At 49.8% G+C, this 19,756-nt stretch overlaps 1 protein-coding gene across 1 annotated transcript in view; it reads left to right on the top strand.

The window, feature by feature from the left end:
* Positions 1-19,756, top strand: part of masp1 (MBL associated serine protease 1) — a gene marked incomplete at its 3' end in the record, with an annotated part of 150,795 nt that overhangs the window by 40,626 nt on the left and 90,413 nt on the right. The window lies entirely within an intron of this gene.

The raw sequence follows: 19,756 nt of genomic DNA on the forward strand, positions 1-19,756 counted from the left end.
TGAGGAATGAATCATTTTCTCAGCCTGTGATGACAATGAACAGCATGTTCACATATTAACAGGGGTACCTGTTCAACCTGGTCGTATCAAGGGTAAGGTAGGAGGGGTGACCCCCCCGGTTTCCCTGGGGCTTCCCCCCCTCCTCTCAGACATGTTTGTTTACAATATATTGTGTCACTGTGTTTGTGGGGATACGATGTAACCCTCAGCTTAAGCTGCTGGGGTTGTGCTTCCGCTTGAGAAACGATTATTTTCCTAGGGAAAAGGTTGTTTGGTCACTATCATGTGTGCTTAGCAAGGCCTGTGGCCAATACGTAATCAAGGACTTATGTCTCTCTCATTATGAAAAACGGCGTTCCTCTGTAGTAAGAGTGTACTTTTGCCATTTTTTGTTGTGATGAAGGGTTGTGTGTGTCGTTGAGATCTACAACTGGGTTAGGTTTTGGCCCACAGAAGCACATGTGTAAGTCTGGTACCGGGGCTCTTAAAGGGGCCCTCTCTGTTCTGTGTTTTTTCATTAGTAAAAATCAGATAGCAGGTTAGCACATGAGCTATGTGAAGCTGTTAAATGCTTCATGTAGCATGCTATGACTGGGTCATGGCTCTACTTTGTCATTACATCGTATCAGGGGTGAGGGGTCGTAAAGGGGTGAACTGGTAATCCTTTCCTCCCCTTTTCTGATTGGTCAGGGGTTAAAACCCCCTATCCTTCAGGGTTCCTGTGACGTTGCTGTTTGTCGGCACGATACAGGGTAGGGGGGGGGGGGGGGGGGTTCCTGGCCCCACGCCCTGAAAGTTTGGGCGTGTGCACCGCGGAAATTCCCCCGCCATAGAGTACGTCACTGAGCGCGTTTCTATTGGTAAGACTTCCGTGAGTTGTTCAGGTTCCATGTTATGGATCTGTTTCAGGGAGTTGTCAGAGCCTCCTCCTCACGAAGCTCCTCCTCAGGGAGAAGTGCCTTCTGTGAGTTCGGACCCTCCTTCCAGTGAGGGAGCCTCCTCAGAGTTTCAGAGCCTCCTCCTCAGATTGTCAAGGTGAGTAGAACTTCAAAAAGGAGTTCTGCTCTATTGTATGTGTATTCGATTCAATTCGATTAGTGAGTGTGTATTGGTTCAGAGCCTCCTCCTCGGAGAGTCCTAACCCAAGTGTTACATAGCTCAATGTTGCAATATTTATTTTCAATCTATACAGCTCGCGTGAGAAGTCTCTCTGGGGATTCCCCGTCCTCTCCTTTTTGGAGTAGGTGGACGGGGTATTGTTTAGGGTTCCCTGACTCCTCGCCTTACAGGTCTGTTGAGTCATGGGTTTCCCCCCGTCATAGGGGTACGTCGCTCACCGTCCCCTCTTATGAAGTGTGGTTGACGGGGTGGTGTTTCCCTCAGCCACGTCGCATGGGACCCATGTCCGTATTATTTTTTCTTTTTTCTGAAAAATGTAAAATTATAAAAGCGGCTTCTTGTCGTTCCCCAGGCGGCTTGGAGGAACGGTATCTGGTGTCTTGTTAGACTATCCATTGATGTGTTTTGGGTCTCGACGTGTACATAGTGCTGGCTCTGGGTGTTTCTGATAGGAATCACGCATGAGGCTGGTGCGCCTTGGTTGCTCGTTATTAAAACAGCGTTTTTATAGGGCAACTGGGATGGAGTTTTTCTCTTCCGAGCGCCTACTAGGTTTGTCTCGACTAATTCTCGTTCATATCTGGGGGATGTTAACGGAATAGATCAAAGCATAGGTAGAGGGGTCTCACGCCCTTGGGGTGGGCCACTGAGCGCGGTAGGAATAGGACCGTCTGGGTGGCGCCCTCTATAATGTTTTAGATCGACACGCGTACCTACCCCCTTTCCTGGAGTGGGGATGTCGGCGTGATTAGGGCACGGGACTGGTTCTGGTCACGCTGGTCCAGGTCAGATAACCCGTTGTCCGCCGGGGACGCAGATCTTCTGTTCTGGTACCCTGAGGGACTTGTGCCTTTTTCAGGGGGAAAAATGCCGGGTCGGCCCGGGTGTCACAGGGTTGGGCGTTATGGAGACCCTGTTGTTGGGTACATGTTGTACCCTGTGCTGTCATGAAGGGGCTGGTTCTCTATTATTTTCGCCCCTCTCTTACGCATGGCTGAGAGGGGGCTGTTGGGGTGGTCTTATCTCCTCTGGCATCCCTGTGTGCATCCCGGTCCGCCGGGCCCGGTCCGAAGTTGTTTTTCGTCGACCCATAGGCCTGGGATAACCCTTTTTTGAAAACTGAAACACTTGTACTGCGGTATAGCCAGTGTATACCCGCAGATGAGTTTTGGAGTTTTTTCCTGAGGGGTTATAGGAACAACCACCGCATGAAGAGGGTGGTTGATTCCCTGGTGTGTTGGAGCGGAGTCAACTCCCGGGTTACCCGGTTGAGTTTGTCCCTGCACGTTCATGACGTCTGCCAATCGTGTCAGCCTTCTCTGCCTCGGCCCCATCTAGAGCGTCGGGGATTTTTTGGTGGAGGCTTTGACATGGTGCTCAAACAATGCCAGCATACGCCCCTTCCGCCGGGGTGCTGTTTTCAGTTGACCCCTTTGGCGCCTGTCTCGTCCGCAGTGCTCCAGGCTCGGGTCAAGTGCCTGCTGCCTGGATTGAGGGATCGGCATCTTCTGGAGGTCGTCTCCCCAGTGCGCTACCTGCTCCCGCTGTAGTGTAGCCTCTTGAGTGCTTCGAGTTACAGCCATGCTGACTGCCTGAGTATGCCAGGGTCAGTGTGCCAGGCGGCGTGCTAGTGGGGGGAAGGGCCTGCTCTTGGATGGGCCCTGTCCGAATACGCTGGCGATGTGGAAGGCGGTGTCACTAGTGACCCCCTGGTGAGGTCTTGATGCTGTGGCGTCATTGGCCTCTCCGGGCCCCCTTTTTCCGGGGGGATCCAGTCCCTTCTGGGTCTGGGTCTTCCTTCGCGCTCCGCTGCTACGGCCTTGCCACAGGGTTGAGTTGCTCTTGACCCCGTGATTTTGGGTGCGGTAACGAGGTTTGTTCCTTCCGTTCGTTCCCTGGTGGCATGCGGGTTGTGCGTGTGCGTAGTCGTGGGGTCACGCCACGGTCTGCTCTCCCTGTGCGTTGAGTTGCTCGAGTTCCTCTTCGCACAGTCGGATCCGTCTCCCTCCCGTCCTCCAATAGGGAGGGTATCCCTCCATTAGGGAGGGTTGGGGGGCTCGGTCCACCCTGGTTCTGATGGTTGTGGGGGGCCTCAGCGGGGTACATTTGTCGAGCTTCAGCTCCCGCTCAGCTCCTGTTGTGTAATGACGCTGAGCGGAAGCTAATACAATATAGAACGATAGGTTATGAATATAACCGTAGTTCTATGAGTATTAGTGACGCTCAGCGTCTAGACGCCACTGCGGCCCTTGATCTTACCTTGAGGTGAAATTATTGAGAAGGAGATGAGTGTGTGGCCCCACCCCTGCTTATGTAGGTAGCAGATGGGGGTGTGGCCAGACGGGTGCTGGTATGTAAAGGTGCATTTGTGAAGTTTTTATTCAGTGCACGTCACAGTGAGATATGTGCAGATGACGCTAACCCTTTCACTACCACACTACAGAAGGTTAACCCTTTCACTACCACACTACAGAAGGTTAACCCTTTACTATGACACTACAGACAGTTAACCCTTTCACTGCCACACTACAGACTGTTAACACTTTCACTACCACACTACAGAGGGTTAACCTTTCACTATCACACTACAGACAGTTAACCCTTTCACTGCCACACTACAGAAGGTTAACCTTTCACTACCACACCACAGAAGGTTAACTCTTTCACTACCACACTACAGAAGGTTAACCTTTCACTACCACACTACAGAAGGTTAACCCTTTCACTACCACACTACAGACAGTTAACCCTTTCACTACCACACTACAGAAGGTTAACCCTTTACTATCGCACTACAGAAGGTTAACCCTTTACTATCGCACTACAGAAGGTTAACCCTTTACCATCACACTACAGACGGTTAACCCTTTACCATCATACTACAGACGGTTAACCCTTTACCATCACACTACAGACGGTTAACCCTTTCACTACCACACTACAGAAGGTTATATAGTCGTACTGGCGAATCGCGTCCTGCTCTTCGTGTCCTGCTCTTCGCCATCGAGATATACCTCATCTCCAGTACCTAGTGTACTCCATCAACGAATAAAACAAATACACCCAGCACCTGCCAGGCCCCGCCCTATTGACGTACTATATAGCACTAGGCGTGGTCACCACTCGCTCTTCCTCTATTTTCGTTTCCATCATGGCGGATGCTTGCACCCTGTGAAACTAGTTGTAATGAAACGCTTAGAGAAATTACGCAATGTTGAGTGTTTACCGGAGATTTGCCAACCCCTGGAATCTTCGGCATGTTCTGACGGCGCTCGTATGGGTTCTGCGACTCTGCAGCGGGATGCATTTCGATGCATCTCAGCGTTGAGTCTGTAGTCTCCTCGTTTTGTTGACAGCAGACAGAGGGACGGCGTGTGAGGTGTAGCTATCGAGCTACCTCACACAAGGTAGGATCTGCACCACTAGGCATTAACGCTGGTGTTAGTAATGCTGCTTGTTGTTTTGTTAGACAACCGAGTTGTATATCGGCGCCAGGGGCACGATGTTTGGGTAAACGTCCCTCTGAGTTGGACGTTTCCCAGGCTGTCCTGGAGCGCGCTGCTAATACTAAATGCTATAATGCTGGGTCACTGTTCTACTGTTCCCCGCTGTGGGATGTCACTAGGCATGACAATGCTGGCGTTTGTGATGTTGCTCGAGTTGTCCCGGGAGACAACCGAGTTGTGTATTGGCGCAAGCGGCGGGATATCTGGGTAAACGTTGTTGTTTTCCCCGTTATCCTGGAGCGCGCGGCTAACGCTATGCTATGTTGGGCTACTGTTTCTGTTTTGTCTCCCTGCTGCGGGAATGTCTGTTTACACTACAGTCTTCCCTCCTCTTAACCATTCATGCTGACGATCAATCGGTGTCTACTGTGGGAGTATTGCAGGGGCACTTTGTTTACCTTTTCATGGGTAAATGGGCTGAGGTCTAGGGCTGGTGTGCTGTTTGTGAATATTATGAATGAATGCGGGACTGGTTATCTGGTCCGCATCCCTTTAACGTTGTGTGCATGGGCTAGCCCATTCTACAGTATATTGGTGGTGTTAGTTCATTTATTCATTTACCCCTTCATGGTGCACACCACAGTGGAGGTTGCTGGTTGCAACCACCACTGGTGCTCCGTGTTAGCATCAGTCCTTTGCTTTTGACATGTTGAAACAGTGCCCTGCCCGGCCGACGCCATGAGGTGGGTCGGCCCGGCGAGTGGCTGGTGGGCTGTTAAAGCCTGTACCGCCACGGTATGGAATTGGCAGCGATTAGTAACTGTGTTCGAATTGCTGTTTTTTCTGTCAAAAATGGTGTCTGGTGGCGGGGCCATGAGGGCCAGCCGACGTCGACACATCGCGCAAGGTTGTTGACGTTATTAGCTTTGACCTAGTCCTAGCCACAAGCTATAACTGCTCAGGGTCCCCCTCTCCGCAGAGGATCTTGGTCTTCCGCTGGAGCGCGGGCGGTATTTGTCCTAGGCCCCACACCGGCTCACGCCGCACAGCCAGAAGTGAGAGCACGGCCTCGTCAGCGGCTATGGCGAGGCCCTCGACAGGCGGCCATGTTTTCCCCCGCCAGAGGTATCCTGGGCGTTGAATCGACAGGTGTCCACAAGGCCGACAGCCTTGGCGGCTGAGGGATCGGCCATGTTGGATGAGCTCGGCTTGGAATATACAAGCCGTCGCCGTCCTGCCGCGAGCAGCCCGCTCTCCGATCACTCCCTCCCCCAATATCAGCGGAAAAGGGGCACTGATTTGTTCCTTTGGCTGCGGGCCGCAAGCCTTCGTTGAAGCGCATGCGGCCCCACGTTTTGCTTACATTTACATTTACATTTAGTCATTTAGCTGACGCTTTTATCCAAAGCGACTTACAAGTTCTGTACGACAAGCCATCAGGAAGAGCACAACTCTATCAGCTGAGTAACAATGTTCATCAAAGTGTTGAGTGCTACAGTGTAGGTTAGTTTATTAGGACAAGTGCATGACAGTATGGTTAGTTAGGGTTAGATTTTTTTTTAATTTATTTTTTTTTTAATTCAGATAATGGTTGAAGAAGTGAGTCTTTAGTCGACGGCGAAAGATTGGACGTGTTTCGGCTGTCCTAACTGGGGTGGGTAGTTCATTCCACCATTGTGGGCCAAGGACTGAGAATAGGCGACTTCTCTTTGATGACCCTCCCGGAGCTTGGATAGGAGTAGGTCTGAGGCGGCCAGAAGATGCAGAGCGTAGGGGTCTTGAGGGTGTGTAGTTAGAGACCATTGACCGGAGGTAGGCGGGAGCAGTTCCCTTTGCCGCACGGTATGCTAGGTCAAGGGCCTTGAAGCGGATTCGTGCAGCAATGGGGAGCCAGTGCAGGTCCCTAAGAAGTGGGGTGACATGGGCCGACTTCGGTAGGTTTGAGATCAGGCGGGCCGCTGCGTTCTGAATGAGTTGAAGAGGCTTAGTGGCAGTGGCCGGGAGGCCAGCGAGCAGTGCGTTGCAGTAGTCGAGGCGGGAGATGACTGTTGATTGGACGAGGAGTTGGGTGGCTTCTTTTGTCAGGAAGGGGCGTATCCTTCTGACGTTGCTCAGGAGGAATCGGCAGGTTCTGGTTGTCGCTGCGATGTGAGCAGAGAAGTTCAGCTGGTCGTCGAGGACAACACCAAGGTTCTTGGCGGTCGGGGACGCGGTCACAGCTGCATTCTCGACTGTGATGGAAAGGTCGGTCAGGGGGGAGGATTTGGCCGGCAGGTGGAGCAATTCTGTTTTGCTTAGGTTCAGTTTGAGGTGGTTGGTCGTCATCCAGGCGGAGATGTCGGACAGACAGGCCGAGATCCGCTCAGAGACGTGGATATCTGAGGGAGGGAAGGAGAGGAAGAGTTGAGTATCGTCGGCATAACAATGGTAGGAGAAGCCATGAGACGTGATAATGTTACCCAGTGATTTAGTGTAGAGGGAGAAGAGAAGGGGTCCTAAAACCGAGCCCTGGGGGACACCCGTCCGCAGGGGGCGGGTGGCCGACAGGGTCCCTCTCCATGACACTTGGTAGGAGCGGTCATTGAGGTATGATGACAACCATGTCAGCGCAGAGCCAGCCACTCCCATTCCTGCGAGGGCCGCGAGGAGGATCTGGTGGTTGACTGTGTCGAAGGCTGCAGATAGATCTAGGAGAATCAGGACAGAGGAGAGGCCTTTCGCTTTTGCTAAGTGAAGTGCCTCTGTGACCGCAATGAGGGCTGTCTCTGTGGAGTGACCAGTCCTGAAGCCTGACTGATTAGGGTCTAGGAGGTCATTCTGTAAGAGATAAGCAGTAAGTTGGTTGGATACAGCACGTTCAAGTGTTTTAGAAAGGAAGGAGAGAAGAGAGACAGGACGGTAGTTGCCTATGACGGTAGGGTTCAGGGATGGTTTTTTTATGAGGGGCGTGACTCTGGCTTGTTTTAGGGAGGTGGGGACCACCCCCGAGTTGAGTGAGGAGTTGATGGTTGCAGTTAGGAATGGGAGGATGTCTGGTGCTATGGACTGGAGGAGTGGGGAAGGTAGCCGGTCCAGCTGGCATGTAGTCGGACGGTTCGACGTTACCAGTGTCAGGGTCTCGGCTTCTGTAATGGGAGAGAAAGATGACAGAGTGAAGGATGAGGTTCTCGATTCAGCATTTGGAATGGGTGGGGGTTGGGAGAAGGAGCTGCGGATGTTCTCCACTTTTTCCTCAAAGAAGATCGCAAAGTCTTCGGCAGAGAAAGATGAGGGAGGGGGGGGTGGGGGGGGAGTGAGGAGGGAGGACATGGTAGCATGCAGTTTGCGAAGATTCTTGGCAGAGGCCTCGATCCTATGGTGAAAGAAAGAAGCTTTGGCATTAGTAATGGTTTTGGAGAATGTTAACAAGAGGTTGTGATATGTGTCGATGTCAGCAGTGAGGCGTGACTTTCTATACTTCCTTTCAGCTGCTCTCAGGACCTGTCTTTGTTCTCTCACTGGATCTGTCAGCCATGGACTGGGTGGGGAACGGCGGGCAGGTTTCTCAACGAGGGGACAGAGCTTGTCGAAGGAGGTTGCAAGGGCTGAGAGGAGGGTGGAGGTTGCCATCTCTGTGGAGAGAGCAGAGAAGGTGTCACTCAAAGGTAGAGTGGATAGTATGTCAGAGGAGAGGGTGGAGGGGGATAGGGAGGGCAGGTTGCGTCTGAGTGAGACGGTTTGAGTTGGGGTGAAGACCTTTCGGTTAAGCATGAGAGTTAGTGAGAAGGATATGAAGGAATGGTCAGATACATGTAGGGGAGTTACCGTGGTGTTAATGATGCTGGAGTTACGTGGAAATATGAGATCCAAGGAGTTGCCTGCTTTGTGGGTGGGAGGCATGGCAGTGGGAGTCAGGTCAAATGATTGTAGGAGGGAGACTACTATGACTGACTGAGATGAGTCAGGCAGGTTGAAGTCGCCCAATAGAAGGAGAGGGGTACCATCTTCCGGTAAGGAGCTTAGAAGCATGTCCAGCTCATCTGTGAAGTGATCGAGCGGACCTGGAGGGCGGTAGAGTGTAACAATGGTGAGATTGAAAGGATTAGAGACAGATACTGCATGATATTCAAAAGAGGAGAGTGACAGTGCTGGGAGGGGTGTTACGTTTGTAGTCCATGAAGGAGATGTCATGAGGCCAGTGCCTCCACCCCGCCTGGAAGGTCGAGGTGTGTGAGTGAAGTTATAGTTTGTAGATAATGCTGCAGGTGTTGATGAGTTATTGGGGGTTATCCAGGTCTCAGTTAGAGCCAGGAGCTGCAGATTTTGACTATGGGCGTAGGCAGTAATGAAGTCAGCTTTCTTGACTGCTGATTGACAATTCCATAGGCCTCCCTGTACTGCGACAGGTGTATTAGTGGCTGTAGGAGGGTAGGATAGATTAGCCGGGTTGCTAGCAAACTGCCGTGGGTGGGTTGAGTCTGTTCTGGGGGAGCAGATTGTGGATATGAGACACATTGTGGTGTCAAGAGTGGCAGGGAGGAAGTAGAGAAATAGCAGAGTGGGAGGGAAAGGGAGATTTTTCAGAGTGGAGTGTAAGATAGGATTATGATGTACTTAGCACTGGGTGGATCCCTGGATCCCTCTGCAGAAAACTCCAGGAAAACTCCTCTTTGTCCCTCTTCGTTTCTCGACGCTTCGCTGACGCTAAGCCAGCAGGCCTTTAAATCCCTATCACTAATTAGTGCTTTCTAACACCTGGCCCTTAATGGGTCACTTAAGGAAACAAAATGGCCGCTTTAAACACGCCCCTTAATCAAGTCAGCTGGTCAAGTCAGCAATCAAGTCTCAGTTTAAAGATATTACTAAATTACTTAAAATGTCTTAATCAAGTCAGCTGGTCAAGTCAGCAATCAAGTCTCAGTTTAAAGATATTACTAAATTACTTAAAATGTCTTACCCTGATGCAGTGTAAGTCTCTCAGTGAATGAGCTGTCCTTCCACAACAGAATGTAGTACAGAGTGATTCCAGGAGAGGCTGAGGTTCTGCTTTTAAGCAGTGACAGGGCTCTGAGATCACACTCAGTACACAAGTGCTGTCTTTAAGCAGGAAGCAGCTTTTAATGGGTCACTTAAGGAAACAAAATGGCCGCTTTAAACACGCCCCTTAATCAAGTCAGCTGGTCAAGTCAGCAATCAAGTCTCAGTTTAAAGATATTACTAAATGACTTAAAATGTCTTACCCTGATGCAGTGTAAGTCTCTCAGTGAATGAGCTGTCCTTCCACAACAGAATGTAGTACAGAGTGATTCCAGGAGAGGCTGAGGTTCTGCTTTTAAGCAGTGACAGGGCTCTGAGATCACACTCAGTACACAAGTGCTGTCTTTAAGCAGGAAGCAGCTTTTAATGGGGCACTTAAGGAAACAAAATGGCCGCTTTAAACACGCCCCTTAATCAAGTCAGCTGGTCAAGTCAGCAATCAAGTCTCAGTTTAAAGATATTACTAAATTACTTAAAATGTCTTAATCAAGTCAGCTGGTCAAGTCAGCAATCAAGTCTCAGTTTAAAGATATTACTAAATTACTTAAAATGTCTTACCCTGATGCAGTGTAAGTCTCTCAGTGAATGAGCTGTCCTTCCACAACAGAATGTAGTACATAGTGATTCCAGGAGAGGCTGAGGTTCTGCTTTTAAGCAGTGACAGGGCTCTGAGATCACACTCAGTACACAAGTGCTGTCTTTAAGCAGGAAGCAGCTTTTAATGGGTCACTTAAGGAAACAAAATGGCCGCTTTAAACACGCCCCTTAATCAAGTCAGCTGGTCAAGTCAGCAATCAAGTCTCAGTTTAAAGATATTACTAAATGACTTAAAATGTCTTACCCTGATGCAGTGTAAGTCTCTCAGTGAATGAGCTGTCCTTCCACAACAGAATGTAGTACATGGGGACAGGGGCTGACACCCAGTTGATGGCTGAGCCTGGGTCTGTCCGTGAGAATGTTGTGCTGTCAAGCGGCTCCCACACCATAAGCTGTGTTTGGTTGAGCCTGGTGTTAAGTCTGTCAACTACAAGTGTTGTCAGCAGGGGGGCTCGAAACCTTTTTGAGGCACACAGTGCGGGCTTCCCCGACCTCGCCTTCGCCAGGCTGGGTATCATGTTGGTGCCTCCCACTCCTGAAAGATTGGCAGTGGTCTCGCAGGCACGCGTGATTTGGGTGGTAGTAATATCACTGCAGGGCTACGGTGTGTAGGAACCCATGGGGGCCTCACACCTTGCATGTCCGGCTGCAGAACAACTCCTCAGCATGTTCTGGAGGGGTGTTCAGTGGGGTAGCTTTTGTCACCTAGACTGATGTCAGCTTCCCCCGTATCAAACCGGCTCTTTCTGTCGGGGTCCCCCCTTGGGTGCGATTGCCTCGTGGGTAGTGTTGGGGTCAGATGTCCCGACACGGAACGCTCTGCTCGCACGGGTCCAGGGTTGGCTACGCACAGCGGGTGGGACCGGGCCGCCTATCTACAGTTCCTAGCGGACCTGCGCCACATGGCGGCGGTTGCGTTGGGAGTGTCATCACATATGGCTACAGCAGTACCATATGTCGAGGTGGATGGAGAGAACGCTGAGGCGGGGACTTGTATTTACACAACCCCACCCGTTTTCGGGTTTGGTACAGACCCTATTGTCAGGGTCACCAGCAGTGACAGCTCTGGTCAACAAGATCCAATCTCTGTGGACGAAGCAAGCCATCGTTGTGGCGTTTTCCTCCCGGTGTTCTCTGGTGCCTGAGAAATCGAGAGGGGGGGTGTCAGACCCATGCTGGACCTGTCCCATGGGAAGGTTCAGCATTTTTTGGATCGTCTCCTACCTGTTGAACACTGTCAGGTGGGGGCCTGGTTCTCCTCCATAGACCTGTAGGATGCGTATTCGCATCCCCGATCTTCCATCCTAGGGCTTACCTACGCTTCCTTTGCAGGGTTAGCGTATGAGTACCAGAGGCTGCCGTTCGGTTTTTCTCTGGCTCCCCGCATCTTCACCAAGTGCGTGGAGGCCGCACTGGGGCCTCTGCGTCGTCATGGGTTACGAAGTGTATTCTGCCCTGACGACGTTCTGGTCCTTGGCAGTCAAGGTGGATCGTCAGGTCTCATACCAGGCAGGTTTCCTACCAGCCTGGGGTTGCTGTAGACTGGAAGTAGAGTACTCCTCCTCCCAGTCAACGGGTGGAGTGCTATGGGCATCCCTCTCAGAGCGTGTTGTCGACACGCTCGGGAGGTTCCGTCCTCCATCCCCACCTGCCTGAAGAAGTCCACTATTATCCCTGTACCCAAAAAATCCAAGCCTGCTTGCCTCAACGACTACCGCCCTGTAGCTCTCACCTCCATAGCCATGAAGTGCTTTGAGAAGCTAGTAAAGGGCTACATCTGCTCCTCCCTCCCCATCAACATGGACCCCCTGCAATTTGCATACCGCCCCAACAGGTCCACGGAGGACGCCATAGCCCATGTGCTGCACACAGCAGCATCACACCTGGACAAGAGGCAGGGGAACTATGTGAGAATGCTATTCATCGACTACAGCTCGGCATTCAATACCATAGTCCCCTCCATACTCATAGCCAAGCTCAGGGACCTGGGCTTGAACTATGACCTCTGCCAGTGGGTCTTGGACTTCCTGACTAGCAGACCCCAGGTGGTGAGAGCAGGCAACTGCACCTCCTCATCCATCACCCTCAACATAGGGGCCCCCCAGGGCTGTGTTCTGAGTCCCCTCCTCTACTCCCTGTACACACACGACTGTGTGGCTCAGCGGAGTAGCAATACAATCATCAAATTTGCTGACGACACAGTGGTGGTGGGCCTGATCTCTGCCAACGACGAGAGGGCCTACCTGGAAGAGGTCAAGGTCCTGGCGGGATGGTGCCAGGAAAACAGCCTCTCCCTGAACGTCAGCAAAACAAAGGAGATGATTCTGGACTTCAGGAGGTCGGGGGTCAAGGACTACAGCCCCCTCAGCATCGACGGGGCACCGGTTGAGAGAGTCAACAGCTTTAAGTACCTCGGAGCCTACATATCCGAGGACTTGACATGGACCACACACATTGACAGTGTTGTGAAGAAGGCACGACAACGCCTCTACTTCCTCAGGCGCCTAAGGAAGTTCCAAGTCAGTCAGAAGATCCTTAAGAACTTCTACTCATGTACAATAGAGAGCATCTTGACCGGCAACATCACCTCCTGGTTTGGGAATAGCACTGCACAAGACCGAAGCAGACTACAAAGAGTGACACGTTCAGCCGAACGCACAATTGGAGGGGGGCTCCCCACCCTCCAGAACATTTACAACAAGCGTTGCAAGGGCAAGGCTAAGAGAATCATTAAAGACTCCAGTCACCCGAACAACTGCCTCTTTGAACTGCTGCGGTCAGGCAAGCGATACCGGAGTCTCAAGGCGAGCACAGAAAGACTCAGAAGAAGCTTCTACCCCCAGGCCATCAGGCTGCTAAACGAACAATGAATGAACACTACACAACAACAACCACCATAGATCCTCCCCCACACAACAACAACCACCAAACGCACATAGCACACACATCCACACGCACACACTCACTTTAAACAAACACACTGTAGCACCCACTCCACACACTTTATAGCACACACCCACTTTAAACAAACACACTGTAGCACCCACTCCCCACACTTTATATTTATTGATGAAGGATTGCACTACAACTCGTACACCTTACTGTAAATTGTACCTAAATTGTACCTCATCCCATTTCTGCTTTGCACTATATAGTACTGTACATTAGTACACTGCATAGTATTGTATATTATATGGTAACTCAGAACATTGTACATATGTCTATACCGAACACTGTGACCTCATTTTCTTCTTCTAAACTACATGCTATACTATGTTATTTGATACTATCTTGTCTAGCATAGTCTCTGGAGCGTAACAGTAAGAAGCATTTTGTATGAAAGTATTCTGTACTTCTGTATGACAACTATTAAAGAAACTTGAGAAACTTGAAACCTAGGACGGTTACGGCGCTGTCCGTGATACGCCTGCTCGGTATGATGGCATCTGCTCATTCTGTGGTCCCTCTTGGCCTCCTCTTCACCCCAGGAGGAGGTTACGGAGGTGGTTCTTTTCCAGTATGGAAATAGACCCGGTGAGAGGCAAGTGGAAGCAGCTAAGGTTCCCGTGTCAGTACTGGGGGACCTCGCCCCCTGGGCAGTAGGCTGTCACACGTCACGTTTTTCACCGACGCCTCCCTCGCTGGAGACGCATCGGGCCAACGCAGTAGGGGGCAGCTGGCAAGCCATGCTGCCCGGTCTGCGCTACGTTCAATGTGTTGGTATTGAAAGCGGTCCTTCTGGTCCTCAAACGGTGTTTGATCAGGACAGACAATACGACGTCAGCGTTGTATATCGACGTCTGCACCGGGCGGCGGGCGGCTGGCTATGGGCGTTCTCCATCTACGCGGCCTGAAGGCTCTCCACATCCCCGGCAGGGTGAATGTGGGTACAGGTGTGATGTCGCGGGCGGTCCTCACCCTGACGGGTGGGGATTACGTCCGGACATAGTCAGGCAGGTCTGGGACCGATGCTGTGCCGCCTGGGATTCTTTCCCCCATACATCTGTTAGGTCAGTTGTTGGGGCGGGTACGTTGAGGAGCACAGGTCCTTGATCCTGATTGCGCCGGACCGGGGCGCAGCTGTGTGGTTCCCGGTCCTGATCCAGCTCTTGGTATCCCCGTCATGGCCTGTTCCTTGGTCATCGCGGGCCCTCTCTCAAGCGCACAGGTCTCTGTGTTAGCTCCCTGTGCTGGGCCAGCCGCTGATGGTTTGGCCTGTGAGAGGGTGAGTCTGGAGAGGATGGATCCTTCTGTGGTTGGTACCATCCGGAACGCGCATGCTCCCTCCACTATCGTGGGTTACGCGGGTAGGTGGCGTATTTTCCAAGAGTGGTGTAAGGCCACCCTCTTGTGAAGCGTTTACTGCTTGGCGCTCGGCGCTTTAAGCCGGTGAAACGTTCTCTGGCTCCGAGTTGGGATCTTCAATTGGTCCTCGGTCGGTTGTCCGAGGCCCCGTTTGAGCCTCTTGAGCAAGGCCTTTGGGACTGCGTTCCTGCTGGCCGTCACCTCCGCTAAGCGCGTGGGTGAGCTCTGTGCTCTCTCGGTGCGACCTGAGTGTCTGTCTATTCGTTTCGATAGCGGTGCCACTCTGAGGCCTAATCCAGTCTTCGTGCCAAAGAATATCCGGAGCTCTTTCCGCTCCAGGGATATTATGGTTCAGGCGTTCATCCGCCTCCTCACGCTAGTGAGTTGGAGGCGAGCCTTCACCTGTCATATCCGGTCTGGGCTTGGGGATTTACCTCAGCCGTACTCAGGGCCTCAGGGCTACCGATCAACTTTTTGTCTGTTGCGGTGGCTCTCGCGCTGGTAAGGCACTGTAGAAACAACGCCTGTCCCATTGGTTGTGCGAGGGCATTGCCCTTTGCTACACGTTGGCTGGGCTGGCCCCCCCTGGGGGTGTCAGGGCGCACTCCACTCGTGGGGTGGCGCCTCGGTGGAGGACATCTGTGCTGCGGCTTCATGGTCCTCACCGGGTCCCTTCATAAGGTTTTACCTCATGGACATGACCGGGGGTTCTGTCTCCCAGGTGGTTCTGAGGTCTGGAACCTCTCCTGCTTCCCGTCCTTCGGTGGGTAGCAGGGGTGTGTGGGTGTGGGCCACAATGTGTTGTGTCACACGTGGTCCCGCCTGTGCTGTGCGTTTAAGAGGTTCTAGTTCCCTCTTTTTCGCACTTGGGTGGAGTTGACTGCTGCCCCCTCTTCACTAGGAAGGAGGGGTGACGGGACTCCCCTCCCCCCTGATGTGGGCTTTCGGGTCCTCAGGGGGTGCATTTGTCGGTCCTCGCGTCTGCTCTGTCCCCATATCTCGATGGCGAAGAGCAGGACGCGATTCGCCAGTACGACTATATAACGATAGGTTATGTATATAACCTAGTTATATGAGTACTGGCTGAGCGTCCTGCTCTTAGCTTGCCCTGAGGTCCCTTGGGGAAACTTTTCTTTTGGAAACGGTTTTCCGAGGAAGAGCGAGTGGTGACCACGCCTAGTGCTATATAGTACGTCACTAGGGCGGGGCCTGGCAGGTGCTGGGTGTATTTGTTTTATTCGTTGATGGAGTACACTAGGTACTGGAGATGAGGTATATCTCAGTATGGCGTAAGAGCGGGACGCTTCGTTAACCCTTTACCATCACACTACAGACAGTTAACCCTTTACCATCACACTACAGACGGTTAACCCTTTACCATCACACTACAGACGGTTAACCCTTTACCATCACACTACAGACGGTTAACCGACATGGATGTGCGCGCGTGTGAGGACCTGGTGCAGGCCAGTTGACTTGAGTCTGGAGAGAGACAGACGCTGTGGGCACGGTCTGGCATGAGAACCTTTGTAGGGTAAACTGCGTGACCGCCCTGGAACAATGGTGCGATGTGTAGACCCCCAGGAGAGGAGGAGACACGGGAGGGGTTTCAAGAGGGTCTACTTGCAGCATGAAATTAGGCAAGAAGAATACCAAATACAAAAAAGGTTCTCACAAAAAACTGAATAGAAGGTTTAGTAGTCTGATACATAGAAGAGCTGGCACACTAAACAAGGAAACAGAGGCCTCTATGTCTAGCCAAGCAAAGATCACGAATAATACCAGGCAGCTAGGGACAATAAATACAAAACAAAATAGAATTAGCAATCATAAGGAGAATTGTCTTCCTCTAAAGATATAGATCCAGCTTTCCTGTGATTAGTAGAAAAATGATTGTTGAACCTGTTTTCCTTTTGACTCTTTTATTCTATTTTGGACTCTGGTGATGTGAATTATAGCCATGCTGCGACTTCAACTCTTAACCCTTTCACTACCACACTACAGACGGTAGGTGGTGAAAGGGTTAACCATCTGTAGTGTGGTAGTGAAAGGGTTAACCGTCTGTAGTGTGGTAGTGAAAGGGTTAACCGTCTGTAGTGTGGTAGTGAAATGGTTAACCTTCTGTAGTGTGGTAGTGAAAGGGTTAACCTGATGTCATGTCGCAGTGAAAGGGTTAACCATTTGGTAGTGGTAGTGAAAGGGTTAAACCGCTGGACTTGGTCTATCATTCTGCCCTCAGATGTAATAGGTTAGGTTTACTTTATTTGATCAAGGGGGACAGCGTACATTAATAAAACATTACATTACAAATGTAAATGCCCCCAATTTTAGCCAAAAGAATAGCCATTAGAATAAAAACACAACAAAAGCACATAGAACATACGATAGGGATACAGGTCACAATACAGTCATGGACACAAGGACAGAGCACATCATGACATATTAGAAGACCCAGACATAGACAAACCCACCATATCCACACACACACATACACACACAGACACCTCAGTGTTGACAATTCTGGTTTCCAATGAGCCATTCCTTAACCCTGCACTTGAATGAGTGATATGATGTGGACACTCTAATTGTTTGAGGTATTGAGTTCCATTGGTGGGATGCTCTATTATGTAAAGACGGCCTGGCCAAATGCACTTTTTTTAAAAGGGATTGTACAGTCCCCCCTTACCGCACCTCTAGTGTTCCTGGTTGAGGCAGACTTGAGGGTGATGAAACCAGACAAAGGAGGAGGAGCCAAGCCACACTTTATTTTAAAAACTAGACAGACATTTTGATAAATAATCAGGTTTTCCCAACTGAGCAGATTATATATATTTTTAGAATGTGACAGTGATGGTACCTGAATGGTTTATTGTCTAGAATTTGTATTGCTTGTTTGTATAGTGATTGAATTGGTTTCAGAATGGTGGAATGTGAATTGGACCAGGTTATCAAACAGTATGTGATGTGGGAAAGAACCATTGAGTGGAAGTATAGCTTTGCTGCCTCGGTTGAAAGGACGTTTCTGATGTATCTGGAGTTTGATAAGCTGAACTTAACCTTATTGCAGAGTTTTTTTTATGTGATTTTTGAAACTATGGTTTGGGTCAATGTGTACTCCTAAGTACTTGTATTCTGATACTACCTGCGATTTCTGACCAGAGATGAAGATATCCTGCTCTGCAACTTCTCTGTGTCCATTGGAGAAGAACATACAGACAGTCTTAGAGACATTCAATTGTAAACCGCTGTTCTTAAGCCAGGATGTGACATTCACCATGACATCGGAGAATTTGGTTGCAACCTCTTCTGTGGTTTTACCGTGTGTAAACATCACCCTATCATCAGCATACATCAATACATCACATTGGCCACACACAGAAGGCAAATCGTTAATGTACATACTGAACAGGATTGGACCTGCGGGACACCAGTTGACAGACAGATGGCAGTCGATTTATGATTTTCAATTTTGACAAGTTGGGAACGGAATGATTGATTTGGTATGATTTGAAGAGGTTGAGGAACTCTATGGAGAAGTTGAAATTGACCAGCTTTTGGAGTAGAATAGTATGGTTAACTGTGTCAAAACTTTCCTTAGATCAAGGAACACAGCCCCCACAACCCCACCCCTGTCCATTGAAGCCTTGACTCTCTCTAAGAAGAAGCATGTTGCTGTTTCTGTTGAAGGATTAGCCCTGAATCCAAATTGCATTGGGTGCAGTGGGAAGGAGCTGTTATTAAGATGATCAGTGACCTGTTTGGCAATCAGTTTTTCAAATACCTTGGACACTATGGGTAGAATACTGATGGGTCTGTAATTGGATGTCATGAGAGGGTCACCACTTTTAAATAAAGGGACCACAACTGCAGGCTTCCATGGGTTAGGAAAACTCCATTGATTGAAACCCATATTGATCATATGGGTCAGTGACTTCACTATAGAGGAGTTTATCTCTTTCAGCATCAGTGTGTCCATGCCATATATATCCTCAGCTCTTGAGGATTTGAGGGATGTAATTATATTTGCAACCTCTATCTCAGTGACTGATTTTGGTACGACTGCTGGTTCATTAATATTGACAGTAGATGGCAGATTAGGACGACTGTCCTGAACTGCGAAGCATTGGGCTATTGTGGCCACAGACTCTACAAAATACTGATTGAGGGCCGGTGTTGAGTTAATACTGGTGACAGATATAAACATCCACCACTGTGTCCATTATTATGTAAACGTTGGATGGCCTTCTCTGGTTGAAAGGCTTAACTTTCATTGGTATTTGTTCACTGGTAGGGCTGGGCGGTAAAACGATAACGATAATTATTGCGAATCGATATATTTTAATAATCGATATCGATCGATAATAAAAAAAAATATCAATTAAAAAAAAGAGACGGTAGACAGACTTGTCTTTCTTGCCTGCAACTTAAAGTAATGGCTTTGCTTGTCCAAATGACAATACTGACCAAATTGAGATTTCTTTTTCTCTTGTCCATTTATTTTGTTTGCTTTCTAATTTAAAATACAGTTTGAAACCGTCTGTACACAGTAGGCTATGTGTGCTAGCAGAGCTAGTCTCCAGTCGCGAGTCACGGTGCACATGTGCGGTGGTTTGTCCACCAAAAAGGCGCCAAAAGATAGAAAATAAACTAGCAGAGCCAGAACTGTTCAACTCCCCTGGAGCCACAGCCAGCAGAGAAGCCGGTTTACTTTCGCTTTCAAACCAGCTGCAGCCTGAGAACTGGAGTGTGAGGGGATGTAACACCAAAGATGGCGGCAACGACAAAGAATTGCTGCAAAATAAACATACATCTGTTGTAAAAGAAAAAGAAAAAATCTTTTTTTAACTTATAACAATATCGATAATTATCGATATCGAGTGATATAACATTATCATATCGTTATCGTGATATCATTTTTGGCCATATCACCCAGCCCTACTGGCTGGTGCCTAGGGACATTTTGAGGATATGTGTGTATGTGTGTTTCTATCCAGATGTTTTGAGTATGTGTGTGTACTGTATGTGTGTTTCTAGGTGGAGGCAGATGTTTTGAGGATGTGTGTGTATGTGTGTTTCTATCCAGATGTTTTGAGGATGTGTGCGTATGTGTGTTTCTATCCAAATGTTTTGAGGATGTGTGCGTATGTGTGTTTCTATCCAGATGTTTTGAGGATGTGTGTGTATGTGTGTTTCTATCCAGATGTTTTGAGGATGTGTGTGTATGTGTGTTTCTATCCAGATGTTTTGAGGATATGTTTGTGTTTATGTTTCCA

Source organism: Notolepis coatsorum (genome assembly GCF_963971535.1).
Source record: "Notolepis coatsorum genome assembly, chromosome: 1".
In the NCBI taxonomy this organism is placed as follows: Eukaryota; Metazoa; Chordata; class Actinopteri; order Aulopiformes; family Paralepididae; genus Notolepis; species Notolepis coatsorum.